General features: G+C 33.9%; 2 protein-coding genes and 1 long non-coding RNA gene across 12 annotated transcripts in view; 1 reads left to right on the top strand and 2 right to left on the bottom strand.

Moving 5' to 3' along the window:
- HDAC4 (histone deacetylase 4) overlaps positions 1–8,708 on the bottom strand; it is a 582,774-nt gene extending 574,066 nt beyond the window's left edge. For all 10 annotated transcript variants that reach the window (XM_069844548.1, XM_069844563.1, XM_069844558.1 and 7 more), the window contains exon 1: positions 8,556–8,708. The gene's annotated coding sequence lies outside the window, so the exon portion shown is untranslated. The remainder of the gene's footprint in view (positions 1–8,555) is intronic.
- A 2,862-nt stretch (positions 8,709–11,570) lies between these two features.
- The window catches only part of mio (GATOR complex protein mio), a 114,431-nt gene continuing 98,820 nt past the window's right edge, over positions 11,571–27,181 (bottom strand). The window contains exon 15 of the transcript XR_011335753.1: positions 11,571–11,619. The gene's annotated coding sequence lies outside the window, so the exon portion shown is untranslated. The remainder of the gene's footprint in view (positions 11,620–27,181) is intronic.
- Positions 15,578–25,326, top strand: LOC138712590 (uncharacterized). The gene is made up of 2 exons (XR_011335752.1): positions 15,578–15,638; positions 16,101–25,326. It is a non-coding gene; the product is annotated as an uncharacterized lncRNA (long non-coding RNA).

Genomic DNA, 27,181 nt, shown 5'->3' with positions numbered 1-27,181 from the left:
CTATATCTCATAAATTCAGAACATATTATATTTTTTCTAATTTCATACACAGAATACAGATATATATCAACTCGCAATAAGTCATTTTTTAACATAAAGACTAATATTCTGAGAAACGTATAGGCCTACCGATATTTTAGAAGATTTTTATTTCCACAACGCTTAACATACTAAATTTGCAACGTGAACAACAATATTTTGAGAATTATTACAATGTTATTTTCAGTGGGCTTATGTACATTCACACACTACATTGGCAACATGACAAAAGTATCATTGAATTGCTTATTGATATGTGTAATTTTTTTTTTTTTTCCACTTCTTTGTATAAAATATAGTTGAGGATGTGAAAAACACGCAGTTTTTAAGTTAATGTCTGCAACTTTGAGCGACTGTCCTTGAGCTTCATTTTAATATGGCCATTACAAATGCTAGTGGCATTGAAATTGCAGTTGCTTAAAACTGAATGAGTATCCTAGCAATACGTGGAATAAAAACATCTCCTTTTATTTTTTCAGTTAATATTGCCAATTCTAACGTTTCGTATGAGTTTTTCACACCAATTCTTATTCGTTCATAATTTTGGTGGGTCAATATTTCGCAATAGTACTATTGGTTATTCATTATTAAGTAAATTATGTGGTAGCAATCCTTGTAGTTTCAAAGGATTCTAGAATTCACTTGTATAAAACAGTTTGCTCACTATCTACAAAACTGCATCGAGGAATTCATAATACGGTCCTGGACTGCGTAAAGATACTTATTGCATGAATTATCTAGTTTTAGCCTTCATGATGTGTAACAACAATGTAATTTAATTTCGTGTTAAAATTTCCATGGCCTCGTGAAAGTCGATGTTGAATACAACAGACAATAATAAAAGAACAATTGACTGTAGAAGATTTTGTATTTTAATATTATTCATGAAGATTTGATCTATTTATTTTTATTTTTTATAATTTTAATTAATTTAACTTCCATTTGCACAATTTTAATGTAGCCTATGTTCTTCTCCTGGTTATGAAGTTAAATGTGCAAACTTTGGCACATATCGGTCAAAGCGTGTAGATTTGTATAGAGAACATACACACACACACACACACACACACACATACATACATACCCACATTCAATTTTATATATTAAGATAATGGATAGTTAGGGGGAAAAAATCCTTTTTGCACACTCATGCTCTTTTTGCATACCGTTATTGTTGCATGCCATGTAACTTAAAGATACTACACGTTCAATGGTTACTACGGAGACGCTGGAAGTAACAGTGCAGTAATAAATTACTTACAACACGCTGTGTTGTAAGTAAATTCTCTACAAACTTGACATACAGTCACTTGTAAATTAAAAAAATAACCACCTCTGTGGTGTAGGGGTCAGCATGCTGGTCTCTTACGCAGATGGCCAGGGTTCGATTCCCGATCGGGTTGAATTTCCTGGTTGAGGTTTTTTTCAGGGTTTTCCCTCAACCGTAAGGCAAATGCCAGGAAATTCGGTCCACAACATCCCTGAATATCACCGGCCTCATTCATCACTGAAATTATTATATTCATAACAAATCAATCGCCATCTAGTTCTCAACAATAGAACCAGTCTCAACAATAGTACACAGGCCTTCGGATTTCACACAGAAGATTAAGTCGCGATATGACCAGAGATGTTAAAGCGAGTATAAATAACTGAGAAAAAATAAAAAAGAATTTTGAACAATTATTAAATGTTATGAGATAAAGACTGTCATTCTCTTTATTTATAGAAAAAATTCAGACACTTCAATTTCGTATATTGCAATTTAGCTTCTTATTTATTTGAATAATGCATACACATAAAAACAGTCGTATCAATCAAATAGGCCTAAAACAAAAGAATGTAAAAACACGGTCACCTAGAAAATTACACATTGCCATTAAAAAATGACAAATGTTCAGTCCAAAATTAATACATAACTAAAATATATAATAAATAAAATAAAGGTATAAATTATGATTGTGCAAAAAATAATATGCAATTCACGGGCGTTAAATGCATAAAAGTCTCTAGGGAATTAAAAAAACTCGACGCAAGCGCTTCGTTTTTCAAAGTTTCCTTCGCCTCTGCTATAGAGAACTTACCAATCTAGTATCGCTTATTTAATATTCGATATTTACACAAATTTAACAACCGTATTCTTTCCAGTTTTTGTATTGTGTATGGTACTGATTACTTCATTTGTGCCATTGTAAAATTATTCAATGACAGACGTTTCAAACAGTAAAATATGACTTCACTTCTGTAGGCCTACCTCCTAATCTGCTATACGCCTCGATTTATATTTGCTCTGCTCCGTTACTAGTTCTGTGAATAAATTATTGTTAATGTTAGTTTTTTTTTATATGACAGTGAAAATTTATTTGCATTATATTTACATTAAAAAGATACATTAAGAAACTATGTATTATATACATAAAACAGAAATACAAATTAAGGAATTAATCCCGTTAGTTTTAATTTGCCATTTACGAGTAATTAAACATTCATTTATATTGTATAACAAATTAGTTAGCTTGTGATCTGTGATTTATTTTACTAATTCATTTGTATTATTGTTAATTTTAGTTAGCTTGCGATTTGCTATTTACTTTAACAATTTATTGGTACTGTTTTCGTTAATTTTATTTAGCCTGTGATTTGCTAATTTAAACATTCAACTAAACTTTTGTTGTTAATTTTACTTAGTTTGAAGTTTGCTATTAATTTGTGCCTATTCTATTTTGTTTGCAATTAATATTTATCAATTAGTATATTATTGTATAATCTTGTTATTGTATTTATATTCCATGTCCAAACACTGTATTTATGTAGTGGATAATAAACCACCACCACCACCACCATCACGACTACATTACAAGAGCAACGTTATTTTGTTTCTGGACCGTAATGATGGATCTATATTTCGTCCATATCTACAATATGATCCAAAAAGTTCAGAAGAATCGTCTTCAAAAAGGAGGTGAAGTCATTTGAATTGTTACCGAGTCGTTTCTGATAATATTCAAGCATTTAGTGATCCATTTATTTTTTCACACCCCAGGGATGTCAAAGCGCCTGCACTGCGTGCTCTCAAGAACCAGCACATTTCCTTAAGAGCGATAAAAAGTCAACCTTTTTGGATTTGTATTGCTTGTAGTATGAGCACGTAATACAGGCGCTTTGACATCCCTGTCATACCCCAATCATGACTTAAGTCTACGTTGTGAAAGACACGCTCACTGGGAAATTTCGAACTCCCTGACCCCAATTCATCGATTTTCCAAAATCATTTCACACAAGGCATCAATATTACTAGAGTTGTGTGAGAACCAGGTCTTCCAACACGATGTTCATATTTGATCTCCATTCTTCCACTCTTAAATTCCGAAACCCAATTTATTTTTAAAGTGACGTACGAAGGAAAATAATCCCTAAATGTATTCACTATATCCACATAAATTTCCTTGCCAGACAAACCTATAAACAATCGGTACGTTATCAAAGACCAATAATCAGTTTCATCAAATTTAAATTTTGTATATGATATAATTCCTTTAAATATTCACAATATAATTAGAATCGGCTAAACTTCTTTATCACCAAACATGGAAAACTATTTATCAAACAACATACTCTTCCCAATGAAATCACTTTCGCTTTTATTTATTATTTATAAGGAAAGTTTACCGATATCTCTTTGTATGTGTGTGTACGTACGTATGTACTAGTAGTCAGAAAGTAACGGAACTTCGGGTGGCAACGCCATGCTCTGTAGGCAACTTCTCTGCCTTGTCTGTGTGGTATGCGGCCTACTCTCCAGGCGTATAGACTCAGTGTGCCGACCGACCAAAGGGGAAAGTATTGCTTGGAGTACTCTTCGATATCCAGGGTCTCGTAAATTTCGAGTTTATTCCTGAAAGTCGAACTGTCAGTAAGGAGACGCATGTTGCAATTCTTCGACGTCTTCGTGATACAGTTCGACGAAAAATACCCAATTTGTGCAAGGACAGAATTGGGTTCTTCATGACAATACGCTAGCACATCGTTCGCTATTGAAGAGCGAATTCCTCGCACAACACAAAATACCTGTCTCCACAGCCACCATATTCTCCAGCACAGGTATTTTGTGTTGTTTGAGGAATAATATGTAGGCCTACTATAATGTACCATGAGAAGAAATTCTATAGGAGGACATGGAATCTAAAATAAGAGGGCATTGCTGAAAAAAGGAGGACTTTTTAAAAATTGGTATGAACAAAATTCAGTAAAGATAAAAGCAATAGCTCACCTTAGTTTTCTCACTAGTTGCTGGATTAAGTTAGTATTACATCTGTATTCTACTTATTGGTGGAGCCCACTTTGTGCACAAGAGCCTGAAGGGACCAACTTATATCTTGTAACAAATAACTATGGAACTGTTCACAGGACATGTCCTTGACATGATGATACCTCTGACTCTCTCCGTTAGCATGCGATTTCGTTCTTTTGACCATTGAGCAGATATCAGGGAAATACTCTCTCAGCACTTCCTTTGTGACTTGAGATAAATAAATAGAATTGACATATTTTTAAGAGTTCTGAGAACGTTTCAGTGCTCGCAGAATTATTGGAATTGAAGAATTTGCACCATGTTTATCTAAACTTAAATCTTTGTCAAAATTAACTTGATTGGCATATCTTTGTACATTGCAGAATACAATTGGTAAAATAGCTTAGAATCATTAAAAGTGACATTTTTAGAGTGCAAGAATTCAATGCATGTCAATACGTCATATTTTATGTTTGTTATGTGCTACAGCTTCAACCATTGAAAGCAGTTAAATTCTTTCATAGGTTTTCACCATTTGCTTAGATATTCTATGCATAATATCGCACATTATTCAATATTCATATTAATTCTAGTTGAAATGCGAAATGCCGGACATTTCAATTTTTTTTAAATGCCTGCCAGACAGGATAAAATGATTAAAAAATAGGACATGTTCTCCTTTTGCCAGACGGATGGTAACCCTACTATCATGTACAACGAAAAAATATCGATCTTTCAATATGATGTGATGACTTTTCATTTCTCTAACATTTATTTAATAAATCTTTCATTTTACGGAATGGAAGAAAGTAGTAGCTGACACTTCAAAATAACGAAACGAACACAATGTTTCAAATATTTCTCCTAATGGAGTGAACACTGCATTAAAAACTTAGTGGACACGTACGGTATTTACAAATCATTCAGCATCTATATGAAAACAGTTACGTTATAGAAAATGTCCAAAACATCATTTTCTGAATCATTTGTTAATCAACCATACTTGTAGCCCTACTTGCATTTAACATGGCAGAGGGGTCGCTATAACCCAGCACTATGACCTATTTCTAGTAGACCTACTAGGCTTACCCTCGAACCCCAAGAAAAACTCCAACTGCGACCTTCCCGTTCACAATTTTCAAATGAAAAATCCCGGACCTCACCGAGACTCGAACCCAGATTGGTTGCTTGGCCACCGCAGGGATAACAATACTTAAAATAAGCGATTAAATGGCGATCTTACTCGTGTTAATTGTGTAAGCATGTGCGGCTTACAGCTGTTTCGGTGTTTCTTCACACCATCCTCAGAGCCTCCTAGATCTCGGCGTCATCTCGAACTTCGCTGCCTGTTGTGTGGGTGCGTTCGACTGTTGAAAAGTGTTGAAATGTGGTGTCAAATCGTGTGTGTGTTCTGAAATTGATCTGTGTGTTGAGAATTTGATCAGGATGTGTTTTAGTGTGTCCGTATATTTCATATTGTTCTAGTGTTTTGAGTTTTTGGTTTTTGGGTTGTATGTGTAGTATTTCCATGTCTGTATTTATGTTATTGTATATGTGGTTAGCATTAGTTATGTGTTCGGCATATGTAGATGTATTGTGTCCTCTGGTTATTGCTTTAATATGTTCTTTGTATCGAGTTTGGAATGATCTGCCTGTCTGTCCAATGTAGAAACTGTCGCAACTATTGCATGTGAGTTTGTATACGCCTGTGTGATTGTATTTATTTGTTTGTGTTATTTGTGTGTTGAGATGCCTTTGTAGTATGTTTTCTGTTCTGTATGCTATGTTGTATTTCTGTTTTCTGAACATACAGAACAGAAAACACACTACAAAGACATCTCAACACTCAAACAACAGAAACAAATAAATACAATCACACAGGCGTATACAAACTCACATGCAATAGTTGAGACAGTTTCTACATTGGACAGACAGGCAGATCATTCCAAACTCGATACAAAGAACACATTAAAGCAATAACCAGAGGACACAATACATCTACATATGCCGAATACATAACTAATGCTAACCACACATACAATAACATAAATACAGACATGGAAATCCTACATATAAACCCAAAAACCAAAAAGTCAACACACTAGAACAATATGAAATAGGCTATACAGACACACTAAAACACACACTGATCAAATTCTCAACACACAGATCAATTTCAGAACACACACACTATTTGACACCACATTTCAACACTTTTCAACAATCGAACGCACCCACACAACAGGCAGTGAAGTTCGAGATGACGCCGAGATCTAGTAGGCTCTGAGGATGGTGTGAAGAAGCACCGAAACAGCTGTAAGCCGCACATGCTTACACAATTAACACGAGTAAGATCGCCATTTAATCAATTATTTATATTCAAGTGTTAAAAGTAGTGTACGAAAGATTCAACATGGATTAAAATAAGCATTTCACTTAAAACAAAACTTGCTTTATCATATCCGTGTTAAGCAAGGGCATTCACATGAAATATAACAGGTGTCCAAAGTAATTGAAACTAAGATTTAGGCTAATTTTCTTTAAGAACCGTAATGTTTTGTAGTTTATGAAATAACTGGAATATGAAATACCTATTGTAACTAAAATTAGGCCTATGTTTATATAAAAAATCTTGAATATGTAGCCTACTATAGAATTGTTTTAGCTTTCTTTGATGAATCCATTCGAAATACATAAATAGCTATTCAACTACAAAATAATTTAAGGGATAAAAAAAATGTACGTAGGCTATAATAGCCTATATTTTTTATCCCTTAGTGGTACAGTGTTAAAAGTTGTGTAATCAAGATGTATAAAAAATTATCAGTGACTACTTCATATAAGTTACTGTAGCATACTGTACTAATTTATTCGGAGGTATTCTTATCTGTGTGATTGTTCTTAAGGTTAACGTATAAATACCATAATCTAAAATATAATATTAGAATTTCCTCAGTTTACCAAATACCATCACCTCTAATTCACTGCAGCCTAATAAAGAAATTAATTTCATAATATGCAAATAAATTAGTGGAAAATAAGTACATTGCCAGCACAGGAACAAAGCCAGTACCTATTTTGAAGTACAGTATCATGAGAGACTGCAAGGAAACTTTATAGACAGGCTTAAAGCAGCAGTAACTTCAGACAACATATTTACAGACAGGCGAGAGCGCAAAGTTCGTTAGTTTATATAGGCCTACACTATACATTGAATTTCCATCTAAGGAAATTGGGCCTACAATTACAACAGGTAAACTTCATTCAATTTTGCCAGTAAACTTCTCTCAATTTCCTTTTCCTTTTAGAGAATACCTTTATCTAATATAGACCTACACACATATAAATTAACATATTATAATGTATAATCATAAAGTGTTAGGCCTACTCAGCCATTAACAATATTAGGAGGTACATACCTATTATTTAACATTAAGAGAACCTATGCGTAATTCTCTTCCTTCCGCAATAAAATGTGACTATAATAATTTCGAACGAGATAATGACAAAAATTTCCATTTGTTGCAATATATTTTGAACTATTTAATTAGGCCTATATTTTATTAAAAATTACAAGGAAAAAAAAACCTGTTTACTAAGACATTCTTCTTGCAAGTTGTCAAAAGTAAACATAAACTTACTTGTTACGAACAAATGAATACAAAATATGTACTACTAAGAATTTTAAGTATTTCACAAAACTTCCTTTCAAGATTCACTGACCTTTCATATGAACTTGTCATGAACAGCTGAGTGTTTAAATTCAATTATAAGCTTATGCGATTTTACATACCAAAAAATACGTTAAATTTTATCCACTACGTTCAATACATTTGGTATCAGCAAAAATAAGCCAAATATGTATCCTAAAGGCAACCGAAATCCTCAAATGATGGTTACATCATTAATTAAAACAACCTGTAAACCATGTTGCATGTTCCAATGCCAGGGTGAAGGCTGAATGAAATGTGAAACACAAGCTGAAACTATAAGAAAACCTCAGAACGTGTGATCGCACCAAATTATGTGAAACACATGATTCTTCAATTTTTTCATGTGTATTTTAATTAATAACTTTATAACATCGCTGATTATTACTAAATGTCGCAACAAGACTCCTAGGCCATTCCCTAATTCGAACACTTGCACAAGAGGATCAAGTAATAATATTTTCTCCATCAGTTAATGCTTACAAATAAATAGGAAGCTATGAACATGTTCCTACCTTCCGAATCCGTTAAAAGTTCTCACTTCACCACACTGTTAAACAAAATTTCGATTTGTTTTAGTATAAATCCCACAACAAGAACACAACCACAGGCACAAAAACAATTCTACGAAACTGCCATCTTTAGACCATTTTCTAAAACAATCATGGCTGCCAACGAAGTTCCCAAACAAAAGTGAAATCCTCTAAATAGTATCATTCGGAATTTCATTTCTAGTAATAACACACCATACACTTCATCATAGTTTGTAATAATAATAATTTGATTGTAAAACTCGTTGATGTTCTATCAGAACCTTGTTGAAAATGACTAGTTTTCTGAAGAGCAAAAAACAGTTCATTATTTAGAGCAATTATTGAAATAATCATAATCATTTATTGGATCCACTGATCATATAAGCTACATGATATGAGACTTATCATGTTTACAAACTAATAATTACATAATACACATAAAAGTAATAAAATTTTTTTAAAAGCTATAGTGAACACAAATCTGGATAAGTTACACATTTCTGAATAGCATAATTTTTTTATTAAGGAAGTTTAATTGGATTAAGTAATAATTTGTGCGGTATACTTTCTATTCAATATTACAAGCTACATACAAAGTTTTGACAATATCATAATATACAGCACTGTACGTGTATAACACTACTTACTCTCTTACTCATATTACAAATTACCGGTAGGCCTACCGCCTACTTAATAAAGTGAAGACACCTACTTTGCTAGCTTAAAAATGAATTTATTTATTTATTTATTCATTCACTCATTTATTTATATTGTTTACTATTTATTTATTTAATGCAATAAAGAAGAGGATTGAATTTAACCAAAGAACATATGAATCCTATGTAAGCACTAGCATTACATTTTTTTTTTGTACGGAGGAGGGACCCGAAGGCTTGCACTGCACCCTAAGGCTTATTGTGCTTCCTTTTTTTTTCCTTGTACAGAGGAGGGACCCGAAGGCTTACACTGCAGCCTAAGGCTTAGTGTGCTTACCACTCCTATTCTTGTGAATGATTGGGTAGCCAAAAATTGCTGCGCTCTTGTACAAGTACAGCACACTGCACCGTGAACTTAACCGTAAAGTTTAACACATTAGTACAGGCTGTTACAAAAGACACATTACAGTGCTTCCATTCCTGAAATGAGATATAGAAATTCTTATACATTCAGAAATTTAAAATAAATATTATAGTCCAGACACATGATCTAAAGACACTAATTCGTCAATTTAAACACAGAAATTTAATCATTAAAAAAAGCAAGAAAAATCTTTTGAATTCGATTAATAGAAAAAAAAGAGTTGACAAGTTTTTGGAGGGCCTATGCCCATGCTGTTGTATGAATGATGATGATGATGATGATGATGATGATGATGATGATATGTGAATTAATGATGGCGAAATGAGTCTGAGGTCCAACGCCGAAAGTTACCCAGCAATTCTGCTTCAATTGGTTGAGGGAAAACCCCGGAGAAAACCCCAACCAGGATTTGAATCTGGGCCCACTCGTTTCATGGCCAGACATACTAACCATTACTCCACAGCAGTGGACTAGCATTACATTAGTTCTTTATACATATGAAAATAAGCATTTGAGAAATACAAAGCTTTACTTCAAAATCTTTGTCTTTACTGCAACATGACCAATAAAAACGGTGAATTAAATCAAATGAGTAGCTTAATATCAAAGACGGACATCTGACCTCAATCGAAATTTAGATAGCTGTGGTTTTTTATACAACTTTTCATGCTGTTTCCAGTCCTAGTGAAACCATATGCAAACTCTAACACTACATTTATAAAATAAATTGTGTTAAATGTTACAAAGAACATTGTGAATTAAAAAATTGTCTCTAGATCAAAACTATGGAGACGACAGATGTCCGTCTTTGATATTAAGCTACTCAAATCTAATAAGACCGTATATCGAAATAATTAAAAATCATTGAAAAATACATGGTACTCTCATTTATTTTCTGTTGCCATAACTACGGTAATGAATAAAATTATAATGGATAAATTGTTGAGTTGGCATTAACATAGTATCACAGTCTACTATATACAGTCACGAAGCTTGAGTTTTGAGGGTGCTGGACACAATAGACTGTGATGGTACTATTTTGCATTGCCTGTAATGAGGCGATATTAGCGATCCTAGTGGTGAGCAACTACCTAATGTTTGCATATTTACTACGTATTGAGCTTCGCGACTGTATATACTAGACTGTGATAGTATGCAATGATACATCTGTCCAGTTCTTATTTTTCTTTTTTAATATGGACATTTACCTCATTATTCAATACATGAGTGAGGTTAGTTACCATAAAATTACCTATTATCATGGGCCTACATACTGTGCAGGGACAATCATTACAGTTTCTCTCTATTGAACTGTGGCATTCATCAATTTCCATTTGCATACGACTCTCTTCTAAAAATTTCTGAATGATGGAGATATATTTTTACACTCTGAGACTTCAAAATGCAGTTTGTCATTACCACATTCCAATTTTGGCTGCAATAGGGCATCTGTCGGATACAGGGAGAGAGCCATTAATCCTTCCCATTGAAGGCTTTAAGGAACCAACCTGGACAAATACCCAATGTCCCATCCCTACCTTCCCGTGGTGCAGCTGTTAGTAAGCATAATTTTACGAGCTGAACTAAAGGGAGGGGCTACTCATCAATTAGCATTGGTCAGCTTGATGAGTTAATGACTGAATTTGGTATAATTTTCCTCTATTCAATAACTAATTCCCTCTTTACCCTTTCCTATCCAGTCCTCTGACTGAACTCTTACTTTCTTCGACCCCGACGGCATTAGGGCATTCGAGGCCTAGGGGTTCATTTCTCTTTCCTTCCTCCTCTTTCTACTTTTCTGTTCCTAGTGCTGACCTGCTATGGCACTAAAATCGTCCTCCAGTGACTTAAGGAGGGAAAGCTGGTGATCAACAAGATCTCCCAGCTAGGTCCAATGGACCCGTCGACCAACAGGAGGTGTAGGCCTCCAGACATTCTGGGGGTTGTGTGTGAATGAAGTAGCCACCTAAAAGTTAAAATATGTTCACTTAAATCGGCTACTACTTGCCATTTTCACCCTCAAAATCTGTGCTTCAGTGGCTGGCCATGATAATATCTTTGAAAAATATTGGAGTGCAAGAGGTCAAATGACTTTATTGTCAAAGCCTGGCATTAGAAAACAACAACCACATTCCAATTTTGGTCTGTATAACTATCTGCCCATACAGATATTCTTTTCCACTGTTGGGTGTGAATTGTATTCAGTTAGTAGGAAGTTGTAGAAATTATATTAAAAAATATCAGCTGACATTCCATAATTCGATCCATTCCATAGATAGCATATTACCTCTCCTGTTATGCTTACTTGAAGGTATATTGTATAGTTATGGTCAGAAAGTTCCATTCCAACCTCTACCTAACAGAACCTGTTGGCTGGCTGCGAGTGATCGTACACCGACGTACAGACAATTCTGTGTATGCTGCCCCATGAAGACGGATTCCACTACACACCTTACTGCCTATCTTCGCTTCTCACTACGGTCATTAAGCCAGCGGAACATTACTACTTGGGACCGGTCTTCATAGGAACTCTCTGTAACTTGAATTTTGTTTTGTAGTACACCTATGTTGCAGATGCAGGTATGTACCAGTGGCGGCTGATTGACTGAGGCAAGTGAGGCCGGGCCTCAGTCACTTGGCTTAACTGAAATCAAATTTTGTGTTTCTATATAATGTATTAGTTATTTGAATGAAGCATATATCGCTGTAGAAGCATTTGAAAACTTTGTGATGTATATAGACCTGTTTTGCAGTAAAATTTGTTCCTGAGGCCAGGATCGCTCGTGCCGGGTCTGGCTTGTAATGTATGTAGACCTGTTTTGCAGTAAAATTTGTTCCTGAGGCCGGGATCGCTCGTGCCAGGTCTGGCTTGTGATGTATATAGACCTGTTTTGCAGTAAAATTTGTTCCTGAGGCCGGGATCGCTCGTGCCGGGTCTGGCTTGTGATGTATGTAGACCTGTTTTGCAGTAAAATTTGTTCCTGAGGCCAGAATCGCTCGTGCCGGGTCTGGCTTGTGATGTATATAGACCTGTTGTGCAGTAAAATTTGTTCCTGAGGCCAGGATCGCTCGTACCGGGTCTGGCTTGTGATGTATATAGACCTGTTTTGCAGTAAAATTTGTTCCTGAGGCCAGAATCGCTTGTGCCGGGTCTGGCTTATGCATTTCATGTCCTTTCGCGGGCTTTGAGTTTGCGCTTAAAACGTTGTAGCTGAGGCACAATTCGTGTGGCCTGGTCAGGTTTCACTTCTCCCATCCATGGTCGGCCTCAAGGGTAGAGTGGGGTGGGAATAGCAGTGGTGACTTGTCTTCCTCAATAGGCCATAAATAACAAAATTCCAGCTCTTTGGCAGGCAGAGACCCACACTATTTTATGACATAAGCGAGGGTGTTCTACTATTGTACTTCGTAGTACAGTAGTGAATCTGGGCCAATGTTATATATTTCGGGAAAATATAAACAAAAACAAATGAGAGAAATAATGCTGGTGCAGTTAATTCATTGTTAGAGTGTCCTTTTTCGAGAAGAAATAATACTGAAATAAAGGAAGTTTTAAATAAAGAGAGAGACTTCGCTGACAATTTTTCTGACAGGGAATCTTAAAACGCGAGTTTCTATTGCATCCTGGTATGGGTCACATCAATGGTTAAGTGGTAATGTGATGCAAAATAAACTTCTCTTAGCCTTGTTTCTTGCTGTCACAAGAAAAAAATAAAAAGAAAAGAAAGAAAGGGGAATTTCAACACATATGGGTTGCTTCATCACACTGAAACAATCATTGAAACTCAGAGCATAACAGCTTATTTGGTGAGTGAAATTATTATTTTTCATTAATAGTAATAATAATAGACTAATAAAAATAATAACAATAATAATACAGTAATAATTATATTAATATAATAACAATAATAATTAATATCATAAACAAACATTTCCTATCGCAGGCACTTAAACTAGTTGCATCTGGCCTCATCGAGGACTTCGATCACCGGCTGCTACTGGTATGTACATGAAGACAGAAATACTACAACCTGCACCGAATACTACGATCTAATTGTGCTTGTTCCGCAGCTTTCAATTTCCCATCTTTTGCCAGTCCCCCCCCCCCCATCCTCTCTACCAAAATCTTGCAGTTTAGATTACATATACTAAAAGACGATATTTTTAAACTATAGCAATATATTTCTTCTTCTTCATCTATCCCTTGTGCCTTGCAGGGTCAGGTCCTCCACCCATTTCTTATATCTCTCCCAGTCCAATGCCAATCTTCTTATTTCCCGGATTTCCTTCCCTCTTCTCCTCTTCGAATACTTCTTTCACTTTCCTCTCATCTCCCATTCTAACCATATGTGCAAACCAATTCAGTTGTTTCCTTTCAATTTGTTCTACCACTGGTGCCTGCTGTAGTTCATTTCTAATATTTATATTTCTAACTCTATCTCTCTTAGTTTTCCCAACTACTTTTCTCAGATATTTAATTTCTGATGCCGTCACCCTACTTTTATGATTATCCATCATTGTCCAAGTCTCAGCACCATATAGGAGTACAGGTAAATATACTGTTTTATAAATCTGCATTTTTGTTTTCTTATTTACTTCTCTCTTTCCAATAATTGTATTATTTATATTGTAATAAACTTGATTTGCTTTTCTAATTCGATTATTTATTTCTTCGTCTAGTTTGCCATCGTCATTTATTATTGTTCCTAAATACTTATGACTATTTACTTGTTCTAATGTTTGATCTTTCCATTTTATTTCGAAATTTACCTTTTTCCCTCCAATCTTCATTATTTTGCTTTTACTAATATTCACAGCCATACCTCGTTCTTTTAAGGTACTTGCCCATTCTATAACTGCATTTTGAAGGTCTTCAACATTATTATTAATCAAAACAATATCGTCTGCATATATCAGTGAGTAATTTTTATATATTTACCTCTTTCGGCTGTAGTGGAAATATGACTGCACTAGTCTCTGGTAAATTGTGCTTTAGCAGATCTTCTGAAAGGTATCCCTTAGTACTTTTGTTTCCCATATTATAAGTTTCCATTAACCACTACCATCATCATCATCATCATCATCGTCGTCGTCTACTTCCACGCAAAGGTTTACCTCTTAATATCAAATAAAGGTAAAGGACCCTCTAAGCATTAATGAGGTACATTGAAGACAAGTGACAGAACCCTCTCTCATTCATGAACTCGGCACTGGAAGTGATGTAGCCAGCATCACCACGATAATCAATTGTATAGGAGGAAGATGAATCCCACAGCTATTCTGGAAATTATGGCGAGATAAATCCCTCATCCAGGATTGAACCTAGACTCTTCCAGTTCGTAATATGTCCCTCTACCCACACAGACAACTCGTATCTTTGATAGTAACATAGTATACACTCATAAAAATTAGCTTACATTTTGTATTTGAGGATGATTTAAATTACTATCCATTTGATCATAATATACTTCGAGGTAGGCTAAATCCTAAATATTAGCATGGTAAATCTATCTTCGTAGTGTATCCAGCTATTTGCTGACAACACGTGTTCAACTATGTTTCACTATGAATTTCCTCTTCTTACAAATAATGGGTAGAAAGCACGATGCTGGTTGTATATTTCAGCAGCCACATTCCAAAGATGAGGTGTATTCAATATGTATTGGAGAGAATTGTCCAAGGTGATATATTTCGACATTCGTACTAGCTTAGAGATTGGTTGTACGTATTTATCGTGACAAATTATATGTAGATCTGATCCACTGATGACCTCCCTTATATGAACTTTAAAAATCCAAAATTTTAGTATACAGAAATGCCACAAGTTGTTTAGAAAAGGTGACAGGTGGATGAATTAATTCAAATAAGCCGCCAATTTTACATCTCGAACATTATTTCTTTATGTTGGCAATACTGTATATCAGAATCATGCAATAGCAGACAATCTAATTGTAAATGGTTGAAAAATTCATAGTGTGATAAAATGTAAGTATTATAATTCTGTCGATCGAATTAGTTGGGAGTGTTATAATGTATTATTATGTTGAAAACCATTTTCACTACAAGGTGTTTAAAAGAGCCATCTTACTATATTAATATTAAACTAAGATAAAAAAAATATGTACCTACAGAATCAATCATTTCTATATTTATTATATTGTATTTATTTGTTGCTGTGTAATCTATTACAGATTATAGGTCGTTATTAGATATTCACACACACCCACAAAATAAGATTTCTAGTATGAATTTAATTTTAATAGTTTACTCTTAAGTTTTTCAAAAAAATGGTAAAACAAGTTTTTCATCTGAGGTGATGCAGATGATTAGCAGATGCTGGGCTTTATTGTTTTGGAAAAGGGGTTTTCGAACAAGACAAACTCATTACCTTAATGAAAACTGTTCTAGAAATAGTCTTCTCTTTTCATTGCTTATTTTATGTTACAGAACACTGTGGAAGTAGTTTACGTGATGTCACTGTCTTGGTTCTTTGGAAGCAAAAAGAAAACTCCTGAACCAGACCCATCTTCAGAAGGACGTGGAGAGGAGTATATTTTTGTAGAGAAGAAGGATAATGTACAGTTAGTAACTGGAAGTACAGGACCATCTCCTTATCCACAATTACCATATGCGCTTTTAGCACAGAACACACTAGCTCCTCCAACACCTTCTTCACCTTGTAACGTTGTTACTAACAGTATGTCTCAGAATCAAAATTTTTTGTATGGAGTACCGTTCAAACTGTCTCCTGAAACATCAATTACGAATGACTCTGTGACTAAGAATATTATCCAAGCTAATGAAATCTTGTCACACATAACCCAACTGAATATGGAATCATTTGAATATGACTTCCTTGTGGAAAGGAGTGTGGTATTGGAACAGAGAGAAAGAGAGTTAGGTTAGAAACGACTTGTTATTGAAAAACTGTGATAGCTGTGAAATACCACTGCATCATAACTGTATGAGCATTACTGTTATAAATTCATATATTGATTTTCTATGCCTGTTGTGTAAATGCATTGCTTTTTAAGAAGATTTCTGTTTATAAGATGGTATATTTTGTGCATGCTTAATTTAATACTTTGAAATTTATAATATTATGATTATTAAATTTATGGTATTCAGTAAGCTTTAAAATATAGTAATTGATTTTAGCTTCATGTTTCTTTTCATTCTTTCAATATGAGGTGATTTTAGTGACAGTCCAGAGTAAATATATCTACATTCATTTTGTCTAAAGCAAAAGAAAAAATAGATTCTCAGCCTAATAAACAGAGTGCTAATCATCATAAATCTTCTTTAATTCAATATGCTGGTAAGGATTGCCACAGAAGTTTCCTTTAATTAGCCTATATCAGCTAATTTAGTTATTTCTCACTTTTATATTAGGCCTATGCCATTATAAATGTTACATTATATGTAAATAGAAATTATTTTCATATAACTTTAATTGTTTTAATATATTAAAAAGAAATTATATAGTATATTTTTAGTAATTTACAGTGATACACATTAATTAAAAAATTCTTGCAAGTTATTATTAGTACAAATGAATAACCTATATCCAGTAATCTTGGATAAGCTATTAGTTTATTTTTTAGAATAAAAATTATGATGCAAATTCCCAGGATTTACGTATCAAGTTAACCACCATGACAATGAATTCTACGTCACTGTTTCAGGACTAGAATTTATTTTCTAAATTGTATCTCTGATGCAAGTTACTCTATCAGAGATGCCCATTGCTTTGTATAAAAATATTGGCACCTTTTATTTTTGTCTAGTATGTAGAGACTTTCAGGGTAGTTTAAATTAATGTAATCTACTTTATCCTAATTTATAAATATTGCTTATAATTTGTTAATTTTTTACATATATACCAGTACACATTGCGGGTCTAATATTCAAAGGGTAACTCGATATTTGAGTTGTCTACTTCAGTGTAGATTCATTATGGTTTCTTAAGTTAAATAATTTATTTAAAAATCTGCTACACGCATTACTACACATGGAGACAATAGGTTGGATGCACAAAAGCTATTGCCTAATTATCTCAAAACATTAGATTTGTAGTTACCTAGTTATAATACTAGGCCCATAATATGGCAGTAATGTGAAATCTGTACTCATAGTCCAACAACAGAAATGTTTCCATGGACTTGAAGTTAAGAATACAGTAATATCTAAATAAATTAACAAGAATTGTTAATTGTATGAGGTAAGGAAAGCATTTTGGTGACTTGCCACTTCCAAAATTCAATACATTTCAGTATGAAGACACCATATAGGCCTAAATAAATAAATAAATATTAATTTAAATTAATTTTTAATATCTGCAATCACTATTTTGTAATACACAAATAAGCATGGACATTTAATTTTAAATTGTACGCCTTTTCTTTGTAATGTGTTGTTTGTGAAGAAGTTATAAATGAATGAATGTGTGGATTTTATTGTTGCTAATGTGTTGGTTGTCATGGAGAGAGTGATTTAAAACAAATTAATTCACAGCTGTGAATTAAAAGCCATTGTTTAGGTTGCTAAGGAAGGTGAAAGAAAGACCAGTTTAACAGATAAAAATTACTGCTAGCTGGAATTCTTTCGCAACATGGCATTAATTGTTAACATTCAGCATGAATGAAATAACAGAATAACATTTTTGGCAGACAGAGATTTTAAGAAATATAATTATCGTGAAACTGAGAACATACTTAAAAAAAACAAAGAAAACTGGTTAGGAATTATAGTCCCGACGCTGTTATTTCCGGCGTGACTCCTCCTCTTTGCTTACGTCTTAGAAAGTGAAGGCTCTATAAAGTCTAGGTAGGTAGTATCGTTCGCCATTTTTGTTCTTACATTGCCGAGCTACCATACAAGAAATCTATTTGCTACACCGTTAAACATTATCACGTCGTAGCTCCTATGATAATAAATCAAACGCAATGTAATTCAGCAAATAATTGAGTGGCAAATAACGTCTTCGTGTGCTTTCTGCGAACGCCAACGAAAGAGTTAAAATGGCGGGCGATTATATTAAGTATTTATCGAGTCTTAAGAAATTAATCAGCGAATCACAAGACGCACACGTTTAAATGTAGCTGACCTGCAACGCAATTGGCTGCCGGAAATTAGAGCGATGGGACTATAAATATCAGACTTCTTGCAACTTCTTCCACCAATCTTGTTCATTTAATAAATCAGAATACATTTCATAAAAATTGGAAATTTATCCTTTGAAGAGGTGGAAAAATTCAAATATCTTTCGGCAACAGTAACAAATATAAATGACACTTGGAAAGAAATTAAACGCAGAATAAATATGGGAAATTCTGTTATTATTCCATTCAGAAGCTTTTGTCATCCCGTCTGCTCTCAAAAAAGCTGAAAGTTAGAATTTATATAACAATTATATTACCGGTTCTGTATGGTTGTGAAACTTAGACTCTCACTTTGAGAGAGGAACAGAGGCTAAGGATGTTTGAGAATAATAATAATAATTATTTATTTTAGCTGGCAGAGTTAAGGCCGTAAGGCCTTCTCTTCCACTCAACCAGCAAAAAAGTATATATACATATGCATGAACTTACAAAGAATTCAACAATTTGATTTAGGTAAGAGTTACATGTATACAATAGTTATTTACGAATTAAACAACAAAATAAGGTATTTAGGAAAATATTTGGGGCTAGAAGGAATGAAATTACAGAGAATGGAGAATGTTACACAATGAAGAACTGCACGCATTGTTATTCTTCACCTAACATAATTAGGAACATTAAATCAAACATTTGAGATGGGCAGGGCATGTAGCACATATGGGCGAATCCAGAAATCCATATAGAGTGTTAGTTGGGAGGCCTGAGGGAAAAAGACCTTTGGGGAGGCTAAGACGTAGATGGGAGGATATTAAAATGGATTTGAGGGAGGTGGGATATGATGCTAGGGACTGGATTAATCTTGCTCAGAATAGGGATCAAGGTCCGGCCATGAACCTCTGAGTTCTCGAAAAGCCTTTGTAAGTAAATACCTAAGATAATACATTTAAACAAAAATGAAAGTGTAACATTATTTTCTACATACCATTTTGATTTCAATATGAATATATGGTATAACTGGAAGTTTTAATATTAAGAAAGTAGAAAGAGATCATGGTGCAAATCAACAAAATATTGTTCATTATTTCTTTCAATAATAAGCCACAGACAAGCTACGTATGATTTACAGTATAATGATAATACTCAGATGTTATATGTTAATACAGCAATTCTTTTATAGCAAATACGACAATTTTATTACACTTCTTTTTCATACCACTGTCACAAATTTATCTACATTCAAAGGGATATTTTTTAAGGTAGAAACTTAATTTAAGAGTTTATTTACACGTCCTCCAATTTTCATTATATAATATTCTCTACTTTCATTTATGGGAGTTGCACCTCCCATTTTGCATTGATTGATGTTTTCGCCAAAGTCTATGATATTTTAAGCTAAGAAGACTTCATATTTTCTACAGAATAATAATGGAATATATTGTAATGACTTTATTCATTAATTTGGTTTGGAACATAATTTTTTAGAGTTTACAAATTCTGTCTTTTCTGTAATGGATGTGACATAAACATGCAACATGTCTGACAGGCAATAAAAAATGTAATTGTACATGATTATTAATTAATTATTGCTTAAATATAGACAATATATACATGAATGAAGGAGAAAAATATAGTAGGATTTTTCAAAGGATCCCCAGTCGGTCTCTTTTGTTGCTAGAAGAACTTAGCCACACTGTCCATCCCTGTCATTAAGGGACGCGTGCGGAAATTTTTAGGCGCGCAGTTGTCATGTTTTACATTGACTTCGCCACGTGGGTATGAAACAATCGTATATTTATTTCTATACAACAAATTGTACTTTCATTCAATCAATCACGAATTAATTAATGGTTAATTTTGAGTTACTATGTGTATAAAGATCCGTTATAGAATCATTGTACGGTCAACTTCTTCAAATTATATATTTTCATACTTAGACTATATCAATAATAATAATAATAATAATAATAATAATAATAATAATAATAACACCGAAAGAATATTGTCAATTTGTGTTTCGTGTCTAAATTCGCAGAGAAATCTGAAATGTTATGTAATAAAATATGAAATTTTTCTTCTCTTACCTCTATTCGTCGTCACTCTGTCCTAAATGAATCACAAATCTCTCTTGGTTACTGTGCCTGTCGTGCTTCATATAGTTCCCTTTCGTTTTAATTGCATGTTGAACACAGGAGGACCAATTATGAGGACCGATTGTTGCAGCTCCATCACGCAGAAGTTAACACACTAGACTCAAGTCGGGATAATATTGTTTTTCCTAACACAAGACTTCAGTTGATGCCAGATTATTTCCAAAGGTCGACCTAGTTGGCGCAGTTGGTATAGCGCTGACTTTCTATGTACGAGGTTGCGGGTTCGATCCCGGGCTAGGTCGATGGCGTTTGTGTGCTTGAATGCAACGGGCTCATGTCAGTAGATTTACTGGCATGTAAAAGAACTCCTGCGGGACAAAATTCCGGCACATCCGGCGACACTGATATAACCTCGGCAGTTGCGAGCGTCGTTAAATAAAACAACATTCCCAAACGATTTAGAACACAGTGGTACGGAGGAAAGCGTAACACAACGTGTCCATATGAGGCTGCGAGCTCCTCCACTGCATGTTTCTTACTGCATGGCTGATTTGATATCCTGCAAACATAACTCCCTTGATGGGTATGGGGTTGGGCAGGGTTATATTATTGTCCTAATAAAGTTAGTTATGCCTTTAAAATTGCTGTTCATCTATCATTGCTATTTTGGGGTTGTAAAAACCTAAGTAATTTACAATATAGTCCACGAAGTAATAATAATAATAATAATAATAATAATAATAATAAATTATAGAAGACTTTCAAACAGCGAACAAAAACACTTGTGAATTGTTTGAACATATTAAGAAAGACTGCAGTTAGTGTTAGCATTCAGAGGAGAATTGGCAACATTTATGTTTGCCTCAGAAAGCAGAAACAGAGATTACCCCATCCCCCGAGTGGACAGAAAAGGTTGGGGGGACCATCTTACTTCAAAAGACAACCGCTCGGCGTGCGGTAGCCTCTGTCTTTAACTGGGGATCCAAAGAGCGATCCTACTATACTTTTATTTATACGAAAATAAAAAAGTGTAATGTATATCCAAATATTTAAAATTTTTTATCAGAGGTATCGCTTATAAAAGAATAATTGAACACTATAAATATATTCCTATGCATGGAGAGAGGAAAATCATATTCTCTGCCATTTATCTCATACGTTGAATTGTTAAAAATCACAACATTCGGCACTGAAAGAAAATGGATACTAAAATATATTATATACTGAGTGTTGGGTAAACAGTGCAAATATTATGAAGTACTGTAATAGAGGATAGTGAAATGTATGTAGTGTATAAAGAATACTCGTAGTTTTTTCATCAATAATATTCTGTTGTCAACATGTTCAAGAGTCTATTACAGCCTTACACAAATGGATAAAGGAATAAATTGTCTTTATTTGTTTTGAAGGAGAGTAAAATATTCTAGCTAGTATTCTAGCTGTGAAGCAATGTACGAATACCATGGAATGTTAATAAATACAGTACAATAGAGATTGAATATATAATATGGTCGTAATGTTTGAAGTATTTTATAATACAGGGTGATTCAGACCACCCGTAACAGTAATTTATTTCGGAAACTAGTGCATTAAAAGTTTCGAGAAAAAAATATTTTTGTAACTAAACCACATGTGAACTTTCACTTGAACTTGATTTCATCAATCAGCTCTAACAGGAAGTAGGGTCAGTGACGTATCACTTTAAAATTTCAAATGGGAGTCTGGGTCAAATAGGTTACCATTTGATAGAGCTCTTCAAAAGAAACAACTTTCATAGGAAACGTTTTTACCAATTTTATTCCTACTCTTTCAATGAGAAAACGTACAAAAAGTTAAGAATGGAAGACAGTTTGAACATTTATAAAAATTAATGGAATTATCCAGTCTTCAGTAAAATGTCAACATTAATTGTCTTGTTTACATTTTCGTCTTTTAAAATTTCTTAATTTTGTTGGCATTGTTTTTATACGTTTTCTCATTGAAAGAGTAGGAATTGGTAAAAAGTTTCCAATGAAAGTTGTTTGTTTTGAAGAGCTCTATCAAATGGTACCTTATTTGACCCTGACTCCCATTTGAAATTTTAAAGTGATACGCTACTGACCCTACTTCCTATTAGAGCTGATTATGAAATCAAGCTCAAGTGAAAGTTCACATGTGGTTTAGTCATAAATATTTTTTTCTCGAAAATTTTAATGCACTAGATTCCGAAATAAATGACACGTGTGGTCCGAATCACCCATTGCTTTTTCGTACGTTTTCTCATTGAAAGAGTAGGAATTGGTAAAAACATTTCCTATGAAAGTTGTTTGTTTTGAAGAGCTCTATCAAATGGTACCCTATTTGACCCAGACTCCCATTTGAAATTTTAAAGTGATACGCCACTGACCCTACTTCCTGTTAGAGCTGATTGATAAAATTAAGCTCAAGTGAAAGTTAACATGTGATTTAGTCATAAATATTTTTTTCTCGAAAATTTTAATGCGTTAGTTTCCGAAATAAATGACTGTTCCGGGTGATCTGAAATCACCCTGTATAATAACTTTAGTGATCTATACTGGAAGGCAAATTATGAAATGGGCTGAATGAACCCAAGTGATCAAGCCATTGGAAAACAACCGTCTTCATTTTTGTAACACATGAACATTACAGCGCTTATTCTTACGTAAATATATTCATTACTCTTTCGCTTCCTAACAGTCCCCCTGGAAGAACTTTACCTCATTCAGTGCTGTTACAGCGAAAGATGTGCAAGAGTGGACTTTACTATTATTATTCTGTTAAAAAAATACTCCCCCTTATTGGAGGGGATAATGTGACCCGATATTTTGTCTGAAATATACTCACTTGTCAGTGTTTTTGGTGAGAGTTTATCTTCAGTTATCATAATAAACTATATACCTACCTACCTCGGTTTCGTGCATGTCCCTCTAACTTTCAACACACCTCACAAAGCTTAAAAGCTGACACATAGACTATAAAATATCTATACGGAGTTGAAGTGAAATGACTCTGCAGACTGAAAAGGACAATAGGGTACATTAAAATTAATAGAAAACCTATATTACTTTTGTGATTAAATGCACGATTAATTATAAAATTAAGCTTGAAATTTCAGCAGTCCGGCAACATCGCCGCTAACACACTCTTCTCGTGATACAGATGTAAGAGTTCAACGAACTCTGTGTGTCTTGGTAGGTGAGCTGCTCTCTGCCTCGATATTGCCACTTGTTCGCATATGCAGTGGCTTGAAATTAGAGGGTTTTAAAATTAAATTTACACGAAAACCATCCATATTATTGAAATACGCCAGAGGGATAAATTATTCTTTGTCTTCGGAATATGTATGATAAGAACTTTCTTGTGTTAAATTTTAATGTACCTTGTTAACATGTTTCGACCTATTTTCGGTCATCTTCGGAACTGGTCGTTGTTGGTCATTCAAGAAATTAAACTACAACATCGCATACAGAACATATAACACTCTACAAAAACATCTCAACACACAAACAAACAAATACAAACACACAGGCGTATACAAACTCAAATGTAACACCTGCAACAACTTCTGGCGTATACAAACTCAAATGTAACACCTGCAACAACTTCTACATAGGACAGACAGGCAGATCATTTCAAACACGTTACAAAGAACACATCACAGCCATAACAAAATTACAAAACACCTCCACATATGCAGAACACATCACAAATGCCAACCACACCTACAGAGACATCAACACAGACATGGAAATACTGCACATCCAACCAAAAAGCCAGAAACTCAACATACTAGAACAATATGAAATATACAGACACACGAAAACACACCCCAACGATATTCTCAACACACAACTCAACTTCAAAACACATACACTCTTTGACTCTACACTACGAACGCACCCACACAGGAAACAAGACCAACAACGACCAGTTCCGAAGATGACCGAAAATAGGTCGAAACATGTTAACAAGGTACGTTAAAATTTAACACAAGAAAGTTCTTATCATACATATTCCGAAGTGATATAGTGTTAAAAGTTGTGTAATCAAGATGCATTTTTCTTTATATCAATATGAACAAAAATCACGATGTTACTCACAATAGTTACCGAATAAGAGGTTGTTAAACATTTGGGAAAAAACATTTTTTTTTTCTTCTGAAAGAACTATGAACTTTCCACCAATATGGTATTATAGTTTTTTGTTATATACAACATGAGTTATTTGCTCTGAAAATCTACAAGGCTATTTTACTTCCACCCTGTATATATATATATATATATATATATATTTATTGCATGATGTGCAATTTAATAATATGCTTTAAATGGACTGTGTATATTTCAATTATAACTAATAAGTTCAATATATATATTTTTAATACTCTTTCTTATTCTGTGTTGTTCAATGTTGAATAACTGAATGCACTAATATTGTATAATTTTGAATGATGTGATAAATAAAGACAAATATATTCTTAAATCGTTGTTATTTTTAGTAATTTTCTAGTATTTCAGCATAAGTTTACTAATTATGTAATTTTGAGTTTAACTGCATCAAAGCGAAGCCAGTTGAGTGAGGAATATATATACAGTGAAACCTGTTCAAGACGGAAGTGACATGGTCCTAATTTTTTTTCCATTGTGGACAGGTTTCCGTATTATTCAGGTGTGACATTAAAATGAGGGTTGTTGTAATTTAACCCGACCCAAAAAAACCATATGGGTTTTTTAAAAAAAAACCCCTTCAATAAAATCCGACACAAAACCCAAAAAAACCCATATATTTATTTCTCGTAATTTAATCAACATACAAAATATTACAAAAAGGTGCATCATATTTATTTACTATAACAATTTGTCAGCAGAAGTTATTAATTAGGTAATGTTTCATTATAAAGAAAAAATTACTTTCATCAACACGGTGTTTTATTGTAGAATGGTATTAATATTAACTACATCACAATTCAGTCCTCCTTAACATGCAGAAATCTGTAGATCTTCACTAATTTCTCAGCTTTTTCCTCTCCTAACTTATTCCTTAACTTCGACCAAACAAGCCCATAGGTGGAGAAGATTCTCTCAATGGATGCAGTGCTGGCAGGGCAATAAATTAAACTTTTCACAAAGCTAATAAATCCTGTTGGCAAGTTCCCCTTTTTTGTTGTTTTCAATTCCATTATTTTCCACCATTTTTTGGACTGAACTGTTGTACAACTGCGTCAGAAAACATAGTAGCAGGAAAATAATCAGAATCAGCAATCCTAAAAGACATAACACTTGTCACCCACTCTGGATGAATCTCTGTGAGCCAATTTTCTGCACTTTCCTCTTGATCTGCAGTTATTCTTGCCCCTCTGAATCGTGGATCTAACATATTAGCAAGATAGTGGAAGGGCAGGCTGCCAACTTAAGAATATTTAATAATAATTTACCAATCTTTGCTTATTTAATTTACCAGTTTTTGCTCATGAAAGTAGTTCTTAGAATATATTGGTGTTCTGAATCACTTAGTCACGAAATTGAACTATTTAATACCCATTAGAGAAAAACCCAAAGAAACCCAGTAAAACCCACTGGGTTGGGTCTTTTTTTAAATACCCGGGTTTTTCTCAACCCTGATTAAAATGGAATATTTTGTCATTCATATACATGAAAAACAAAATGGCATGCCGCAAATTGCAAGAAATACAAAATATTCCATTTAACACTAATCACATTAAATCAGCTTTCTGTCGCATATTACGTTGGTGAATCATGTCATTAAAATCTTATTTTCTGTATAAATATTATCGTAACTCAATCATTAGTCATTAAACATTACTAAAGTTGACTAATCTCATTCTATTCAATATCTAACACTATGCTCTAATACTGTACTGCATATCACTGCACATTATTAATTAATTGGACTAAGAGCCATCTATTAGAAGCCTTGAATACTGGTTTATTTCATTTCTTTCCCAGTTCAATAGCTTGCTTTGCAGAATAGATCCAGAAATTGGCTTGTTCTTTGAAAGGTCTTGAAGAACTCACTCTCACAACAGTTCATTTATTTTCACATAAACAGTTGCTTTCTGGTTCCTTTTGTCACCGATATCGGCCGCAAGCCACTCACTCATTATGATCCTTATTTTTTAAAGTGTCACACCTGAGTTTTCCACAACTGTACTTCAATATTGTTTCACATAGACTTTGTTTCTAATTTTCCTTTATCTCGATAACTTTTACTTCATCACTTAATGTTAATGCCACATTTTATGCAACTTTTTTTTTACCTGGAAATCACTACACTTGCGCTCTATTTAGCTACGACAGTATACGGGTGTGAAGCATTG

The sequence above is a fragment of the Periplaneta americana genome, chromosome 13, assembly GCF_040183065.1.
Source record: "Periplaneta americana isolate PAMFEO1 chromosome 13, P.americana_PAMFEO1_priV1, whole genome shotgun sequence".
Taxonomy (NCBI): Eukaryota; Metazoa; Arthropoda; class Insecta; order Blattodea; family Blattidae; genus Periplaneta; species Periplaneta americana.
The sequence above is the reverse complement of the archived record's forward strand: the minus strand, read 5'-3'. Positions and strand labels throughout refer to the sequence as shown.